The sequence below is a fragment of the Saccopteryx bilineata genome, chromosome 2 (assembly GCF_036850765.1).
Source record: "Saccopteryx bilineata isolate mSacBil1 chromosome 2, mSacBil1_pri_phased_curated, whole genome shotgun sequence".
Taxonomy (NCBI): domain Eukaryota; kingdom Metazoa; phylum Chordata; class Mammalia; order Chiroptera; family Emballonuridae; genus Saccopteryx; species Saccopteryx bilineata.
The window spans coordinates 28820596-28839988 of record NC_089491.1 but is presented as its reverse complement, the minus strand read 5'-3'; positions in this window follow the sequence as shown (position 1 = coordinate 28839988).

The window sequence follows — 19393 nt, the reverse complement described above, 5'->3', positions numbered from 1 at the left end:
TGGGAAGATTCCTTGTTTCCCTAATAGCTTGGTCCCATCAAGGAAGGCTGCACAGTGGATGACTACACTCACTGAACGACTACAGTGGTGGTTACAGCTTCATGAGTTAGCAAGTGATGCCCCTGGTCCTACCCGAAGAGTCAGTAGTGTCCTCATCTAGACTGACTGCTTCAGGAGAGACAAACCCAGGAGCCCAGATCGGAGACAATCAAAGCAGCAAGACAGTCAGTTCAGCAGACACTAGGGACTGCTGGGAAAGCCAGGGAATTGGAGCTAAGAGGGTACTTCAAGATAGAGAAAGATCCTGGTATAGGACACAGTGTCTTGGCCTTGTCTCCAGACCCCACAGGTGATGCCCAAGCCTCAGTAACAACTATTCTCTTCATCTCAGCTAATGTTCCATTTAGCCCCTTGCTCTGTGATATCTGGACATTGCACTCTCCCTTCCTGCTCTGGCTGTCTGCCCATTTATACAACAGCTCTGTCCTGGCCTCCAGTCTTGCTCCCCGGGCTCTTCCTTCTGCCTCCAGGCTCCTCCTGCCCACCCTACCCACCATTTACCCCATGCACACTTCTCAGACACTGTGCAGCCTTGCTTGATGGGACCAAGCTATTAGGGAAACAAAGAATCTTCCCATAATAGTGTCTCTTAGTTGAAAAACATTAACTTTGCCTGACCAGGTGGTGGTGCAGTGGATAGAGCATCGAACTGGGATGCCGAGGACCCAGGTTCGAGACCCCGAGGTCGCCAGCTTGAGCGCGGGCTCATCTGGTTTGAGCAAAAGCTCACCAGCTTGGACCCAAGGTCACTGGCTGGAGCAAGGGGCTACTCGGTCAAGGCACATATGAGAAAGCAATCAATGAACAACTAAGGTGTCGCAATGCGCAATGAAAAACTAATGATTGATGCTTCTCATCTCTCCATTCCTGTCTGTCTGTCCCTGTCTATCCCTCTCTCTGTCTCTGTAAAACAACAACAACAGCAACAAAAAAAAACATTAACTTTGTATGCTGACTCTTAATAGCAACACTGACCATTCTTAACATTCATTGAGTAAGCGCCTGCTATGTGCTAGGCATTGTGCCAAGTGTTCTTCGCGCACTATAAATTATTACAATTTAATTCGCACAGCAACACTATGAGGTGAGTACTGGTATTATCATTATTAACATCCCCATTTTACACAGGAGGAATCGAGGGCACAGAAAGTAATTTTCCCTAGACAAGAGGGCTAAAAAGCCAACCAAAGAGTTAACTTTGAATTCAGTTATTTAACAAGTGTTAATAGAGCATCTACCATGTGCAGATACTACTCTGCTAGGCACAGGGCTACAGGGTGAACAAGACAGATCCAGCCCCTGCCCGCAAGAAACCTGTTATCTAGCTGGATCAGGGAATCCCCCATAGTTGCCCTCACTGGCCACAGAGAAAGGATTCAAAGCCATGTTTTCTACACCAAAGCCCAACTATATAACCCAACACTTTCTGCCTCTCTCTCTTACTGGAAACAGTCCCTCTGTGAACACATGAAGTCCCAGAAGTTCCCAAGCTGAAGTCAGCTGCACACCTGTATGATCAGGTGCTGACATGGAGTACAGGTTGTGCATCAGAGCACAGAGAACACTTTTTAAAAACTTTGCTCAAAATGCCGCTTTCTCAGTGAGGCCACTCTAACTACTGTCACCCCATCTTTCCTGACTCCCTTTACTCATCATTCTTATCACCTTCTTTGATAATACATTATTTATTTATGAAGCTTATTGTTTGGTATGTGCCTCCTCACACTTTAATAAAAGCTCCCCAAGGGCAAAGAACCTGTACCTGTTTTGTTCCCTGAGGCGACCCCAGTGCCTACTACACAGCCTGGCACACAGAAAGTACCCAGTGAGGCTTTTGTGTGACTCGATGAGGGTCAAGATTATGTACATGTTTAGCAGACAGATGGTGCTAATCAGACAGAAGCCAGGACAGGGAAAGAATTGAGCTGGGAACCAAGTTCCCAGGTGGTAGGTGGAGGGTTAACCACCTGGCAGTCAAGAGAGGTGTTGAGAGAACTGGAGGGGAGTGGCCAAAGCAGGTCACAGCCTAGGAGCCAGAAGAACCCGCCGGAGATAGAGCGGCTGTGCTTCTTTGTGCTCAGAAGCACATCAGATATGTGACAGCCAGGAAGCCAGGGTGGATCAGGAAGTGTACGGCCATTTGTGCTCTACAAGAACCCAGGGAGTCGGGGGGTCCGATGAGCAGTCAGGGGCTGGGGATCAAAGCACACAAAGGCTGAAATCCAGGAAGTCTGGGAGGGCAAAGATACCCACCCAGCAAAACACAGAGGATCCTAATCCTGAGGCAAGGGCTGTGGGAGCTACACTTTCAAGTTTTCTCACTTTAGGGCTGCAGGTGTGAGCAGGGAAGAGGGTATGGTTTAATGGTATTCTACAGCTAGAAAAAGCTGATTGTATATATCTCTTCCCAACTTTAAGTTTGGTGGTTTATAGCATGAAATTAGCCATGGTTGAAGAATGAACAACATAGAAGTTAACAAATATTATAAATTAGGGATTATTTGTTTGTTTGTTGGGTAGCTGGTTGTTGAACATTTACCAGCACATTGCTGGTATAGTTTATTATGAAACTAAGGCTTCAGGGAGGCTCTGTTCTTGACTAGAAAAAGGGGGTAGAATTGCACACAGGTACTTATGTTCAGGCATACTCCTTGTGCCCTTGGGTAACTGCAGGTAGAGCAGGAAGCCAACTTAACAGAACGCTTCCCTGGGGTTTCCTATTCTCTATAGAATTCACAGAGGGACTCTTTCTCTCAAGTTTGAAAGCCAATGACTCATTTGAACTCATTTCTTCATTCATTCAACAAGTACTAACAGAGGACCTACTGTGTGCCAGGCTAGCACTAGACCACGGAGGTGACAAGACAGATTTGTTCCTGCTCTCATGGGACTTATGACCCAGCACAGGACTGCACAAATTATAGCCTGGGGACCAAATGTGGCTTGTAGCCTCTTTCAATACAACAACCCTTAATTCAAGTCAAGCATGGTTTTTATACTTTTTAAGAGTTGTGAAGAAGAAAGAGGGGAAAGAAGATGGATGGACAGAGACCATGTGTGGCCTGCAAAGCCTAAAATATTTACTATCTGGCCCTTTACCAAAAAAAAAAAACAACAAAAAAGTTTGCCAACCCCAGGTGTAGCAGCTGAGATGGACCTTATTCCTTTACAGCTTCCCTAATCAACCATGAGCAGGGCAAGGTTTGAGGCAGGGCTTGGCCTGAGGAAGAAACCAAGAGTACAGGAGGCGATGTTGACCATTATAAGGGACTGGGGCTGGATGTCCCCTAGGCTACAGCTCAGTGTTAGCCAATTAGAAAAGTGGATTTGCAAATACTTGGCTGGGTGGGCCAGGGGCTGAGGTTGAGGCAGAAAGGCTGAGCGCAGGGAGAAGATAGGTTGGGGGTGAGCCCAAGAACACAGGAGGAAGCAAAGTCAGATAGCCTTGCTGGGGTGTATAAGGGGAGTACAGAATAACAGCAGCAAACGCTTCTAGAATGCCTGCTCTCTAACTACATGCTGTGCCAAGCACATTACTCATAGTAACGCATTTAATCCTCCCAACAGCCCTATGAGGTTGGTCCTATTATTATTACCGTTTGACAGATGAAGAAACTGAGGCACAGAGAGGTGAAGTAACTTCCCAACAGTCACACAGATAATAATAATAAAGCGAGGATTTAAAACCAGATAATCTCATTTTAGCATCTACGTTCTTAACCACTATGCAGCACTGGCTCTCGGGCCGCTGGGGGAAGAACAGAAAGCGGGTGGAAAGGAGAATGGGAAAAGATGCGGTGACGAGCTCCATCTGAACCCAATGGACGAGCAAGGAAAAGGGGGTCCAGGCCACAGTCAGAGACAAGGGGGAGCAGTTCCCTAAGCCCTTGACATTCATGGCTAAGCTTTCTCCGTGCCAGACTCTGTGACAGAGGCAGAGGGTACAGAGATGAGTCCGACTCTGTCTGGAGGGGAGGCAGTCACCAGTAAGCAGGCAGGATTGAGTCCTACACAGTGCTACCGGGACTTAGAAGATAGTCACTCCACCCTGAAGGGCGCTGCACCAGGAAACCTGGCGCCAGGAGCCAGAGGGGGACGGAGCTTGAGCTGCCCAGCATCAACTGGATGAACCACCTCCAGAACAGGTCGTTTAAAAAGGGGCTCGCCTGACCTGTGGTGGCGCAGTGGATAAAGCATCGACCTGGAAATGCTGAGGTCGCCAGTTCGAAACCCTGGGCTTGCCTGGTCAAGGCACATATGGGAGTTGATGCTTCCAGCTCCTCCCCCCCCCCTTCTCTCTACCTCTCTCTCTCCTCTCTAAAAACGAATTTAAAAAATAATAATAAAAAATAAAAAATAAAAAGGGGCTCAAAGGATTGGTCAAGGGACCACTGGAGAGCCCAACAAACATCCATGTGCCAGAAGGAGACGTAAAGGCATAAACGCTGAAGAAAATGGTGGGTCAAAAGCCAATGGCTATTAAAAATGGGGGAGGGGGGAAGGGAGGCAGCTGGAGAGACCAGATTAACCGGAAGTCAGAATGGAGCAAATAGAGATGGAATAAGTGTTCTTAGGCACGTCTGGGTCTTTTTTTTTTTTTCAATTTAAAAAATTTATTGATTTTAGAGCAAGAGGGAGGGAAAGAAGGAGAGAGAGACAGAGAGAGAGAGAGAGGACAAAAAACATTAACTCATAGTTGCTTCACTTTAGTTGTTCATTGGTTGCTTGTCTTATGTGCCTTGACCCAGCAAGCTCAAGGTTTCAAACTGGCGACCTCAGCATCCCAGGTTGATGCTCTCTCCACAGTGCCGCCACAGGCCAGGCTAGGTCTTTGTTATTTGTATTTGTATTGGATTTATTGCAGTGATACTGGTTAACAAAATTATGTGGGTTTCAAGCGTACAGTTCTCTAACATACATCATCCATAGACTGTACTGTACCGTGTGTCTGGACCCTAATGTTATCCTGCCTTCCCTCCCACACAGCTTTATCCCTAATCTGACCCCCACCAGCCCTATAAATGGGAATTTGCTGACTTTAGGACCCCAGTGTAGGGGAAGACCAGTCTAGAGTTTGGCATTTCTGCTAATGCTCTTCTACTTGCTTTTGCCATCCAGCTGACCTTCCCAGGATGAGCCAGCAACCTTCCTCTCAAAGGAATATAGTGTCAGTCTCCTTTCTTTTTTTTTTTTTCTTTTTTGTATTTTTCTGAAGCTGGAAATGGGGAGAGACAGTCAGACAGACTCCCGCATGCGCCCGACCGGGATCCACCCGGCACGCCCACCAGGGGCGACGCTCTGCCCACCAGGGGGCGATGCTCTGCCCCTCCCGGGGCGTCGCTCTGCCACAACCAGAGCCACTCTAGTGCCTAGGGCAGAGGCCAAGGAGCCATCCCCAGCGCCCGGGCCATCTTTGCTCCAATGGAGCCTTGGCTGCGGGAGGGGAAGAGAGAGACAGAGAGGAAGGAGAGGGGGGTGGAGAAGCAAATGGGCGCTTCTCCTATGTGCCCTGGCCGGGAATAGAACCCGGGTCCCCCGCACGCCAGGCCGATGCTCTACCATTGAGCCAACCGGCCAGGGCCTCAGTCTCCTTTCTTCACACACGTTTCTCCCCAGAAATCATTCCATCCAGAGCTTAAGGCTGCTGGTGACCCAGCAGTGGTGGTGACCTCACCACTCTCCCTCTGGGAAATGAAGTGATTCAGCAGTCATTAAGACCAAAATGACAGTACAAGCTGTCAACAGTTCTTTGCAGGGCAGAGAAATGTCAGGATTGTTGGGTGTCTGAATGGAGCCGGAGGTCCTGGGGTTAATGTAGCAGGAAAAAATGACAGTGTAAACAGTCACAGGCTAGTCCAACAATTATCAAGTCACCAGGGAGCAACTCTCAATAAAGATTTGTTGACTTTGCTCTAACAATAGGAAAGGTGGTATGCTAACCTATAGTTCTTACTTCCTGGCTTCCAGCATACTGATCAACACGCCTGTGCTGAGCATTACTGTGCATACAATTACTGCCATGCTATTGTACTGGGCACAGGTGGGAATGTTTGCCCAGATTCCCTTCCCCTGAGAACCATTCACTTGCCCCCTATCCACATGGCATCTTCTTATATTTTTTTTTTATTTTTTATTTTTATTTATTTATTTTTTTCATTTTTCTGAAGCTGGAAACAGGGAGAGACAGTCAGACAGACTCCCGCATGCGCCCGACCGGGATCCACCGGGCACGCCCACCATGGGGCGGCGCTCTGCCCACCAGGGGGCGATGCTCTGCCCATCCTGGGTGTCGCCATGTTGCGACTAGAGCCACTCCAGCGCCTGAGGCAGAGGCCACAGAGCCATCCCCAGCGCCTGGGCCATCTTTGCTCCAATGGAGCCTTGGCTGCGGGAGGGGAAGAGAGAGACAGAGAGGAAAGCGCGGCGGAGGGGTGGAGAAGCAAATGGGCGCTTCTCCTGTGTGCCCTGGCCGGGAATCGAACCCGGGTCCTCCGCACGCTAGGCCAACGCTCTACCGCTGAGCCAACTGGCCAGGGCGGCATCTTCTTATATGTCTTTGTCTTCCCCTGCCAGTTTGACAAGTCAGGGGTGGGCACTTAACCCACAGTGAGCCAACGAGAGTCCTTCCCTGGGATTCTCCCAACTGGAATAAGAGAATTGGTCTCTCTTTGGCAGTGGAAATTGAAAACTGTAAACTTTAGGAGTTTTTAGTAGCTACATGTATAACCATGTCGATGATGGCTATCTGCAGGAGAGAAGATTAAAATGCAGAGAGAAGCAGGGGTTAGGGAGATAAGAGTGTTGGCAGCACTCAAGTCTTAGACACCCAGTTGTTCCTGAGTCCAGGTTGCAGCATGCTTCCTGCAGTGTAGTTATTAAAATGATTATTGGATTCCATGAGCAAATACTGTTGCAATTTTTGCCTAAGCTACTTCCAGCCGGAGTTTCTTCTCCTTGGTTATAAACAATGTCTGAATCACCTGGACTTCTAGTGGCACTGAACATGCAGTGGTGTGGGGGAAAAAAAAGTAGAGTTCTCCTGAAATCCCCCAGAGAATTCCTTGCTCTGCTTTCTTACAGAGAGTGCCAGTGTGCAGTGGCAGTCCGTTCCTAGCCCAAGCAGATCCCAGCCAGTCCAACATGAGAGGACCAAGCCAGCGACTATCTTCTTAATGCTTAGCCACGCCTCCTGCCCTTCCTCTTGTTCTAGCATCGCCCCAGGTGCTCATTCGCTCAGCCAGTCTGACCAGATCTAATGGCTCTTTCCCTCTGGATTCCAACTCCCTGCTTCATTCCTCGCTATTTCTCCCCCTTTTAGCATGCCTTCCCACTATTCCCAGCTAGCAACCTAAAATTGCTTCTGCCACTCAGCATCCAGGGCCGAGCAGAGGTAGGCACAATCAGTCAGGAAAATTAAGTGGTACATTATAGACTAGAACTGCCACAGTGGTAAGAAAACAAAGAAAAATCAGTTGTGGGGTCTAATAAAACAAATGGCCTTGAATTTGGAGAAAAAGAAAGATTATTGCAACCTGGGGGAAAAAAAATAAAGATACCTGAAGCAAAAAAGAGGACTGGAGACAAGAAATGAGCCTGACTAAAATGAGTGTTAACAAAAAGGGGCTAGCATTAGGTAAATCTGAAAGATAAAAATAGGATCAGCTTAAACAGGGTCTTAACAATAATGCAGAGGAGGTTAGCCTTAATATGTAGGCAGGTATCATGGTAGGCTTTCATTAGAGAGAGAAGAAAAATGTACTTCTCACAGAGGATGACAGAGAATTTCCCTGGCTTTACAAAGAAAATGAAATAGAAGATAATGCTTATTCTCTCTACCAAAAGCATTCTTCATTTTCCTAAAGGAGTCATCATTGGTCATTTTGAGACTTTGTTGTTAGGGTACTGTTCAATATAAAAATTTAGAAATTACAGACAAGCAAAATTAAAAATGAATGTTCTCCCAAAACTTCACACTAAATAAGCATTTTAAAGGTATTTATGTACATTTTCTCAGAATAATTTATAACATATATACTAATTTTTTTATTGTTATATTAATATGGCTCTTCTCTCTTAGCAATATATTTTCCATTGGTTGCTTTGAGTGGTAAATTCCTCTATCATCTTTTAAATATCATATCATTTACAAAATAGTAAATTTACACGTACCTTTTTAAGAACTTTATTCCATAGCTCAGACCATCATTTTCCTTGATTTTTTCTACAAAACAGAGATACAAGAATATTGTACCCCAAATAAAGGGGTTCTGTTTAGAAGAGGCCACATCCTTATAAAAATTAAAGGTCCTTAGATATCTCACAATGAAAGGATCAAAGCTAAATGAATTTTCTCCAAGAAATAAATACCTTCTCAATGAAAATTTATCAATATAGGTGTAATTCTAATTGAAACTAATATATTCAGAAACAGAGAGTTTCAAACAGAATCCTGGTCAAACTATTGTACACCTAAGAAAATCAGCGACTGAAGCCCCAGTTTCAGGGACAGTGGGAACTGCGCCCATCACCAGATAAGGCCAGCAGAGGCCAGCAGTGGCCAGATGGCCACTCACAAAGACATAGAGACCAGAGTTCAAGCACCTGCTCGAATATGGATAAGAAACTGTTAAGATTCCATGAACTTTAATTGAGGGCATTAAGAACCCTGCTTTGTGGTCCAATCGCTCACTTGCCAGCCTCAAGCAAGCCATTTCCCCTCTCCCAAGCCTCAGTTTCTCTGTCCATGAAATAAAGCGTCTTTCAGATTTGGGGCCACAATCTCTGAACTCCCTCGGGGTCCCTTCCAGCGGAGACATGCTCACACCCTCCTGGTCTCTTGGCCTCCTAACTTCCACAGCATCTCTGAGGACCTCTAGCCTTCCTCTTTGTGGAGGAAGCAACCGTACAAACAAACAAAATCATCAAGAGTTTCTCTGGTGTGCACACAAAGCAGGAAAACACAGAAAGTGGGTGAAAGGTGAAGCTGTTTCTCTGAATTGGTGTCAGAGGTCAGAGCCCTCGTCCACAGGGGGGTGAGAGCTCCACCAGGGCTAACACTTGCTGTACACTCTGCTCACAGCCCCTCCATCCAGCAGCCCAGCCCCCCAGCCCCCAGCTGGTTTCTTCTGGAAGGCCTACAGGCAAGGAAACTCTTGCTTTGTTTGCCTTTTTTCTCTTCTTTCAGAAAAACAAATGGAAGTGTTTTTTATTTTTACTTATTTATTTAAACTGAGGGTCATCAGAAAAAGATCGTCTTTCCTCCTTGGAAATAAAAGCTTCAGCTGTTCCAATGCTGCCCCTGAACCCCACAAGGTCTGGCTTCTCTGAAGCCCAGCAGGGGTCTTGTTTCGTGCGCTCCTCAGAGCACAAGGACAGTAATTCCGTGCCCCTTTCTTCCCGGCGTTGAACAAAAACAAGGGGAAGCTGTAGGGGAGACTGTATCTGGAATACTTTGCAATTTGGAATAAGATGTCTTTGAGTGCTGGTCACTTCTCGAGGTGGCCTCCCACTCATCCTGTAAGCAAAATACCACAAAGACCAATAGAAGCTGAATCTAATTAAGTCTGAGCAAGGCACAGAGCTGATTTCCTGGCTGACGCTGAGGCCAGGCCCTCTGCTCTGAAACCCACAGGGCTCCTCTCCGGCTGCAGAACCACCACCCACCCACACCAGCACTTGAAGGAGGCAGACAGCTCAGCAGTCTAATACTTTTGGTGCAGTGCCTGAGGCCTGGTGTTTCCTTGGTCCTATTTCTGCCTCCATAGAGGATGTTACCTGAACCTACGGCAAGGTTAGCTGGTTCTGTGTCCGTAATATCCTTAGTCTACTTCAGAGGGGACCTATCACACTACTGCTACTTGTAGTGCCTAAGGCAGAGAATGAGTCTTCCCCAAAGCCTAAGGAACCGGTGGAAGGACTGTTCTTGTATCTGCTAGCTAGTACACTTTGGTAGCTTTAACAGAATTTTGTCTGTGACCTCATCTCACCTGCTGTGGAGGTTGTAAGGAAGGGGATATATAGCCCCTATCCAGCTGTCAGCATCAGAGGTGGGGACACCAGCTCAGCCTGGCATTTCCTGGTTTTAGCACTAAAAGTCCTGTGTCCTAGGAAACCCCAAAGTGCCAGGCAAACCAGGAAAACGGTCACCCTACATATCTACCAAAATAATTTACCAATTGCTGAGTACCAAATTGGCTTGAGTTGGTATAAAAGATCTTTTCCCTTAAAATAACTTCTCCAGGCTTAAGTTTCCAAAAGGACTAGAGGAAAAATGAGATCTAGAGTCTTACTACTCGAAGTGTGGTTCATAGATCAGCAGCATTTGTATCCCCCCAATAACGGGTTATAAATGCAGAGTCGCAGGCCCTACCTCAGACATACTAAACTAAAATCTGCAATTGAGTGAGGCCTCTGAGTGAGAACCTGCACAGGACTCCGTACACCTTCCAACCTGAGCTGCACTAGCCCAGAGGAACATCTCTCAGAGGGTGAGCTAACTCCGTGCACCTTCCAGCCTGAGCTGCACTAGCCCAGAGGAACATCTCTCAGAGGGTGAGCTAACTCCGTGCACCTTCCAGCCTGAGCTGCACTAGCCCAGAGGAACATCTCTCAGAGGGTGAGCTAACTCCACGCACCTTCCAGCCTGAGCTGCACTAGCCCAGAGGAACATCTCTCAGAGGGTGAGCTAACTCCGTGCACCTTCCAGCCTGAGTCGCACTAGCCCAGAGGAACATCTCTCAGAGGGTGAGCTAACTCCATGCACCTTCCAGCCTGAGCTGCACTAGCCCAGAGGAACATCTCTCAGAGGGTGAGCTAACTCCATGCACCTTACACCTGAGCTGCACTAGCCCAGAGGAACATCTCTCAGAGGGTGAGCTAACTCCGTGCACCTTCCAGCCTGAGCTGCACTAGCCTAGAGGAACATCTCTCAGAGGGTGAGCTAACTCCACGCACCTTCCAGCCTGAGCTGCACTAGCCCAGAGGAACATCTCTCAGAGGGTGAGCTAACTCTGTGCACCTTCCAGCCTGAGCTGCACTAGCCTAGAGGAACACCTCTCAGAGGGTGAGCTAACTCCGTGCACCTTCCAGCCTGAGCTGCACTAGCCTAGAGGAACATCTCTCAGAGGGTGAGCTAACTCCACACACCTTCCAGGCTGAGCTGCACTAGCCCAGAGGAACATCTCTCAGAGGGTGAGCTAACTCCATGCACCTTACACCTGAGCTGCACTAGCCCAGAGGAACATCTCTCAGAGGGTGAGCTAACTCCACACACCTTCCAGGCTGAGCTGCACTAGCCTAGAGGAACATCTCTCAGAGGGTGACCTAACTCCACGCACCTTCCAGCCCGAGTTGCACTAGCCTAGAGGAACATCTCTCAGAGGGTGAGCTAACTCCGTGCACCTTCCAGCCTGAGCTGCACTAGCCCAGAGGAACATCTCTCAGAGGGTGAGCTAACTCCATGCACCTTCCAGCCTGAGCTGCACTAGCCCAGAGGAACATCTCTCAGAGGGTGAGCTAACTCCATGCACCTTACACCTGAGCTGCACTAGCCTAGAGGAACATCTCTCAGAGGGTGAGCTAACTCCATGCACCTTACACCTGAGCTGCACTAGCCCAGAGGAACATCTCTCAGAGGGTGAGCTAACTCCACGCACCTTCCAGCCTGAGTCGCACTAGCCCAGAGGAACATCTCTCAGAGGGTGAGCTAACTCCATGCACCTTCCAGCCTGAGCTGCACTAGCCCAGAGGAACATCTCTCAGAGGGTGAGCTAACTCCATGCACCTTCCAGCCTGAGCTGCACTAGCCCAGAGGAACATCTCTCAGAGGGTGAGCTAACTCCATGCACCTTCCAGCCTGAGCTGCACTAGCCCAGAGGAACATCTCTCAGAGGGTGAGCTAACTCCATGCACCTTCCAGCCTGAGCTGCACTAGCCTAGAGGAACATCTCTCAGAGGGTGAGCTAACTCCGTGCACCTTCCAGCCTGAGCTGCACTAGCCTAGAGGAACATCTCTCAGAGGGTGAGCTAACTCCGTGCACCTTCCAGCCTGAGCTGCACTAGCCCAGAGGAACATCTCTCAGAGGGTGAGCTAACTCCATGCACCTTCCAGCCTGAGCTGCACTAGCCTAGAGGAACATCTCTCAGAGGGTGAGCTAACTCCGTGCACCTTCCAGCCTGAGCTGCACTAGCCCAGAGGAACATCTCTCAGAGGGTGAGCTAACTCCACGCACCTTCCAGCCCGAGTTGCACTAGCCTAGAGGAACATCTCTCAGAGGGTGAGCTAACTCCATGCACCTTACACCTGAGCTGCACTAGCCTAGAGGAACATCTCTCAGAGGGTGAGCTAACTCCGTGCACCTTCCAGCCTGAGCTGCACTAGCCCAGAGGAACATCTCTCAGAGGGTGAGCTAACTCCATGCACCTTACACCTGAGCTGCACTAGCCTAGAGGAACATCTCTCAGAGGGTGAGCTAACTCCGTGCACCTTCCAGCCTGAGTCGCACTAGCCCAGAGGAACATCTCTCAGAGGGTGACCTGTAGCTGGGTTTTCTAGTCATGACGAGTGAGTTGGCAGAGTGAGGGAGTGGAAGGCATCGAGGCATAGAAGGCGGCAATGTGTCCATTCACAGGAGTCTCGTTTCTGGGTGTGAGGGGTGAGGTAAAGCGTGGGCAGAGACATTGGGGAGTGACTGGAAGCCTTGAGCATCAGATGGCAATGCTAGCCCTGTGTCCTCCCTGTTCTCTCTCTTCTCAAGGTTCAGTCAGCTCCTAAACTGTTCTATTTTCTGTTCTATTTTCTGAAAGCTAGCTCCTCACCTTTCCCCTGGCTTAGTCTGGCAACAGCCAGACTCCCACGGTGCTAGCTGAGAGGGGGGCACAGGGCCCAGGAAATCCCTCCCCCGGGACCGCATTCAGGTTTCTAGCTCTTCTCCCCAGGGAACCCTGAAGGTTCAAAGCCCTGAGTCTCTGGCTTAGAGAACTCAGTCTTTGATGGGAAAGGCACACAAGACAGCCAGCAGTTAAAGGGATGCATATCAAGTATCTCTATTTCAAAACAAAAAGCTAGAAAAATGAAGGGAAACGAGAAGTCTGGACCAGTTATCTTTCATTCTGAGACATAACATGGAGTTCTGGTAACTTAACCAGGGCTTTGGTTTCCTAAACCACACCATAGGGATAACTCTTGGACCAACTTCATAGGTTGTAAGGGATCGGTGAACTAAGACATGCACAGCTCTCAGATCGATGCCTAGATCATACATACCAGGAGCTCCTAGAAGGTACTGCCTTGAATTGAACAATTGCCTTTGTCATAATACGGACGTTGGAGACATGACTTGCCAAGTGGGGAGCTGGGGTGTGGCAGCCAGTCTCCCAGTTGGCCCGAAGGGCTGTCTCAGAGATGTTGGCATTTGTAAGTCCATTATGCTTTGCTATTTAACATCATCATCACAGGTTGAACTGAGACTGTGTGCAGTGGTCAGGGGACAGGGAATCAGAGAATCATGGGGAGTGATAAAGAATAAAGGATTTACTATAGCAGTTAAACCGAAAGCTAAATTGGCATAGTACAAAGCCACCACACTGTATATTCCTCGAGTGGCTGGTCAATTTTGAGAACTTCATCAAAAAACTCTTATTCCATAGACTGAAGCCCAGGAGTCCTTTATGGGAGGCCTTTCCTTCAGCCCCTCCCTCCTGGGGCTGTAACACATGCTGCCTGCCCCTGGTACATATCTGTAATAGATCTCCTATAACTTGTGTTCCAACTGTCTGTGTGCATCTCCTCCCTGGACTCTGTAAGACCCTTCAGGCCAGATGCTATGTCTCATCGCTTTGCATCTCCATCCAGCTCCTGGCCATGGCTCCTATCATACGTTAAGTCAGATCATGTGAAACCACTATTTTAACATCATTGATCCACAAAATAAAAAAATAAAAAAGGTGTGAGTCCATAAATTCCAGAGTATTAGGAAGCATTGGTCAGATGTTTACAAAATAGATGAACATGGGACAACCACCCACAAATTCTGGTTAAGTGTCAAAGAAAGAAAGTACTTCAGGTTTTTGTGAGAACTCAGGTTCCTTATTACACACTTCAATGATCTTTGCACCCCCGGATGTGGAGGTGCCAAGGCGTGATCGTCAACAGGTCGCTCGCACAGTATTTGTACCGTTTTCATGTTTCTGGAGGCTAGCAGTGTCTCCACACAGAAGATGAGTGATTCTCCAAGGGGTCAGGTGACAGTTTTCTGCACCATTTTAGTGTTCTCGGAGGCTGGCAGTATCTCCAAATAGCTGATAAGTGGCCAACTGCGAAATGGGTGACATTAACTTTCTAGATGGCAAGTGTCCAAGCTAGCTCAGAAAGCAGCTGCCAGACTCCCCTGGACTTGCAGTCCCACCAGCACAGAATGGCAAGGAGCCTCGGAGGTCACGGGTCTCAACCATAGATCACTTGGAACTGAAAATTTAGCAGATGCAAAATAAGTTTTTGTTTTTTAAAATCAAGACAGGCGCTGTTGAAAGGGAATTTTAAAAAGTAAACGGAAAGCAAGCAAGGAAGCTGGTCCACTCTTTAGCACTAGGCAAGTGCACCCCAAACACAGCCTTGGCTTCACTTGATCCAGCTGTAAGAGGTCTGACCGTGGGAGGTTGTCAGGCTCTCCCATCCAAATAAGCTGCAGTGACCGCCATTTGGAGTTGCAGAGAGGCCTTCGTGGGTGGGTCAGGGAAAGGTTGTTCTGAACCTTCAGGAAGAACAAAGCTCCAGAGCAATGTTAGCCAGGCGGATGTGCTCCTGCCTGGGGCAGGCCCAGCGATTCCGTGGGTTTGGGCCCTCCTTTCCTTCTCCCTTCCTGCTACTTGGTCCTCAGCCCCTCCTGACCATCCCTGCCCTCTGACCTTATTACCTGATGACCCGACTCTGGACCTCCATCCTGGGTCCTGCCTCTCAGGCCTGCCCTGGTTACAGGGACAGAGGAAGTGAGCTAAGAGGAGCTAGTGCCGTATATAGGCTACGTCACATCCAATTCTCAACACAATGCTGGGAGGTAAGGGTTATTAGCCTTTTCTTAAAGACCAAGAGAAGTAATCTTCCTAAAGTCACAGAGCTGCTGAAGCATGAAAGAGAATCAAAACTCAGGTGTATCACACTCCAACGCAATGTCCTTTCCCATATGCTGCATTGCCTCTCTTCCGGGCTTCCATCCACCTTTCCCAGAGCCTCGTTTGCATGTTCCCCACCCCGATTTCATTCTAACTTCTTCTTCAACCTAAAAGTTATTTCTTTTCATTTTAATTAAATTTAACAGGGTGACATTGATCAACAAGAATACACAGATTTGGCCCTGGCCAGTTGGCTCAGTGGTAGAGCATCAGCCTGGCGTGCAGGAGTCCCGGGTTCGATTCCCAGCCAGGGCACACAGGAGAAGCACCCATCTGCTTCTCCACTCCTCCTCCTCTCCTTCCTCTCTGTCTCTCTCTTCCCCTCCCACAGCTGAGGCTCCACTGGAGCAAAGTTGGCCCAGGCACTGAGGATGGCTCCATGGCCTCTGCCTCAAGCGCTAGAATGGCTCTGGTTGCAACAGAGCAATGCCCCAGATGGGCAGAGCATCGCCCCCTGGTGGGCATGCCGGGTGGATCCCGGTCGGGCGCATGTGGGAGTCTGTCTGACTGCCTCCCTGTTTCCAACTTCAGAAAGAAAAAAAAAAGAATACACAGATTTGGGGTAAACATCTCCATATCATTTGGACAGTCGATTATGTTGTATACCTGTCCCCGAAAGTGAAATCATCCTCCATCACCTTATATTTGTTCCTTTTTTACCCTCTAACCCCCTCCCCACAACCCCCTTCCCCTTATTAACCACTCACTCTTATTTATGTCCATGAGTCTCAATTCAGTATGCCATCTATATGTGGAATCATAGTTTTTAGCTTTCTCTGATTTACTCATTTCACTCAGTATAATGTTATCAAGGTCCATCCATGTTGTTGTAAATGATACTACATGATTGTTTCTTTTGGCCAAGTTGTATCCCATTGTATATATATGTACTAAATCTTCTTTATCCAATCCTCTATTGAAGGGCATTTTAGCTGTTTCCATGTCTTGGCCACCGTGAACAATGCTGTGATGAACATGGTGGTGCATGTGTCTTTATGTACCAATGTTTTCAAGTTTGGGGGGTATATACCCAGTAGAGGGATTGCTAGATCACATGGTAGTTCTATTCTTAATTTTTTGAGGAACCACCATACTTTCCTCCATAGTGGTTGTACTAATTTACATCCCCACCAACAGTGAATGAGGGTTCCTTTTTCTCCACAGCCTCTCCAACACTTGTTATTACCTGTCTTGTTGATAATAGCTAATCTAACAGGAGTGAGATGATATCTCATTGTAATTTTTATTTGCATTTCTCTAACAGCTAGCAAAAATAAGCATTTTTTCATATATCTGTTGGCTATTTGTATTTCTTCTTGGGAGAAGTGTCTGTTCATGTCCTTTCCCCATTTTTTAATTGAATTGTTTGCTTATTTGTTGCTGGGTTTTGTGAGTCCTTTATGTATTTCTTCATCTCCAGCAACTTTCCCCACTCAAACTATGGCCAACTCATAATATTTTGTAATAGAATATATGCCCACCATTTGTTATCCACAAATAAAGTAAAAACATACCTTATCACACCTCACCTGCCTTCCATGAGTCCCCACTCCCCACTAGAAGGGTTCAAATATCTCATCATGGCATAAATGCAATTCACAATTTGGCCCCTACTGGTCTATCTGATCTTAACTCTCACCAGACCCTTCTGTCTTTTCCTTTTTTAACCAAATTTCAACTACACTAAACCTCTTCCTTAAACAAGCTTACTTTAAGACCAGATAACCGACAGTACTCGGTTGGCCCATAGTACTTATTGTAATAAGATGGAGAGCTTTTCATTATCTTGGCATCTGATACTAGAATTTCTCTTTGAGTAGAACCACCTTTACTGAAAGAAGTTCTTGGTAACCCTTATGGGTGCAGAAATTGAGGTCCTAGGGTTCTAAGTGTGGATAGTTTTCAGGTTGGGCTCTCAAGAAGTAGATGCTGAGAGCCCTAACTGGGTAAGTAGGTTAGTTCAGTGGTCAGCAAACTCATTAGTCAACAGAGCCAAATATCAACAGTACAATTGAAATTTCTTTTGAGAGCCAAATTTTTAAACTGAAACTATATAGGTAGATACATTCCTTATCGAGGTAGATATTTTGTGGAAGAGCCATGCTCAAGGGGCCAAAGAGCCACATGTGGCTCGCGAGCCACAGTTTGGTGACCAGAGGGTTAATTGGTTGGAGTGTCATCCAGATATGGCAAGGTTACAGGTTTGATCCCCGGTCAGGGCTCATACAAGCATCAACCAATGAATGCACAAATAAATTTGAACAACAAATTGATGTTTCTCTCTTTCTCTCTCCCTTCCTCTCTCTTTAAAATAATAATAATAATAATAATAATTTTTAAAAGATTTTAAAAAAAACAAGTAGATGCTGAGATGGAGTTTGGGGTACAAGATGTTTATCAGAACAATCCAAAGGCACATCAACTGATGACTGGATAAACAAGATATATCTATACACTATATTCTGGAATATGATTCATCCATAAAAGGGAATAAAGTACTGATACATGCTACAGCATGGCTAAAATTATACTATGAAACTATTATACTATGAAAAAGAAGCCAATCCCAAAAGGCCACATATTATATTATCAATTTATATGAGACTTCCAGAATAGTCAAGTCTGCAGAGATAGAAAGTACATGAATGATCCCAGAGGTTTGGGGAGGGATTAATGGGGGTCCCTCTTTTTTTTTTCTTTTGGGGGTCATGCAGATGTCCTAGAACTAGATAGTGGTGATGGTTGCACAACTTTCTGAATATACTAAAAACCACTGTGCTGCATATTTTAAAGGGGTGAATTTTATGGAATGTAAATTATATCTCAGTAAAGTTTTTTTGAAAGCATTTTTAAAGGGGTGTTTATTGGAGATTGATACCTGTGTAAAGAAAGAGGAGGAAGCAGGAGGAACCACTATACTTTCTTTCATAATGGTGGTACTAGTTTACAGAGGGACAGCTTCATGTGTGATGCAAGCCCAACAAAGCCTCAGCCAACCGTGCTGGGAGCTCACGAGCGAGCAGTGCCCATCACAGTGTGTCACAGGGGCTGAAATGGCCCAGCCTTCACACCTCCACCTCACTCAGTCACTGGGCGTGGGTCACCCCGGGAACCGTGTGACCTGGGGTGGGCGAGGTGGCAGCCTGCTGCTGAAGCAGGCTCTGGAAGGACTCTGTCTGCTAGCCCACTCCCTGGAGCTGCGCAACAAGCTCTCCTTCCAAGGGGGTCTGGGCGCAAACACCCTGCAGGCCAGTGGGGGAAGAATGTGCCAGTTGTTCCAGAAAGGAAAGCGAAGTTGGCAAAAGTAAAAAGAGCAAGTGAGCCAGTGACGTGGCAGGAAGCTGTGCAGTGTGCAAGGGGATCCCACTTTATAACTGCTCACGTCTTCATTAAGTTAAGACACAAAGTACAGCCCCTTCACGTTCTGCCAGATAAGACGTTGTATTCTGACACGACCATTTTTGCCCTCAGGCTCTCACTTCTCCCAGCGCCTCAGCTAGCTGAAGCATTCATTCAACTGCGTTTCTTTAAAAGGTTTTGTAGAAGATGAGAGTATCTCTCTTTCCTTCTCTTCACAGACTTGTTAAAATACATTAACATTCAGGTATAATTTATGGATTAGGGTCACTAAGCTTAAAAATCTATGAACAATGATGAACAAAAGGAATGGTCAAAGAAAAAAAACCAGAAGAAGTCAACCACCAAACCAAGTGGGACCTAGCATCAGGTGTTTGGTCTACTAGCTTTTCATAAAAAGCACATCTGGAAAAGCTGCATTTCATATATTGCTTCCAGTTTTGACATGAGCGATGAAAAAACGAGCAGGGACAAATGTAAACCCAGACATCTAATAATAAAAACATGGTTTTGCAAAGGTGCTTTCCACTCACTTTCTAACTTTTATCATCTCATTTAGCCCCCTCAAACACTCCCTAAAGTGGGGAGATCAGAAATATTGTTATAATCGTCATTTTATCGTTGAGTTAACTAATGTTCAGAGCTTAAGTGATTGGCTCAAGTTCACATAGCAACCAAGTGACATTACTAAGACTTGCACCCAGAGGTTGTGATCCCAAATGCAATAAATACTCTTTCCATGACCACACCATGCTTAGCACAACTGTCACCACGTCCCTATGCTCCATGGCCAGAGAGGTAACCATGA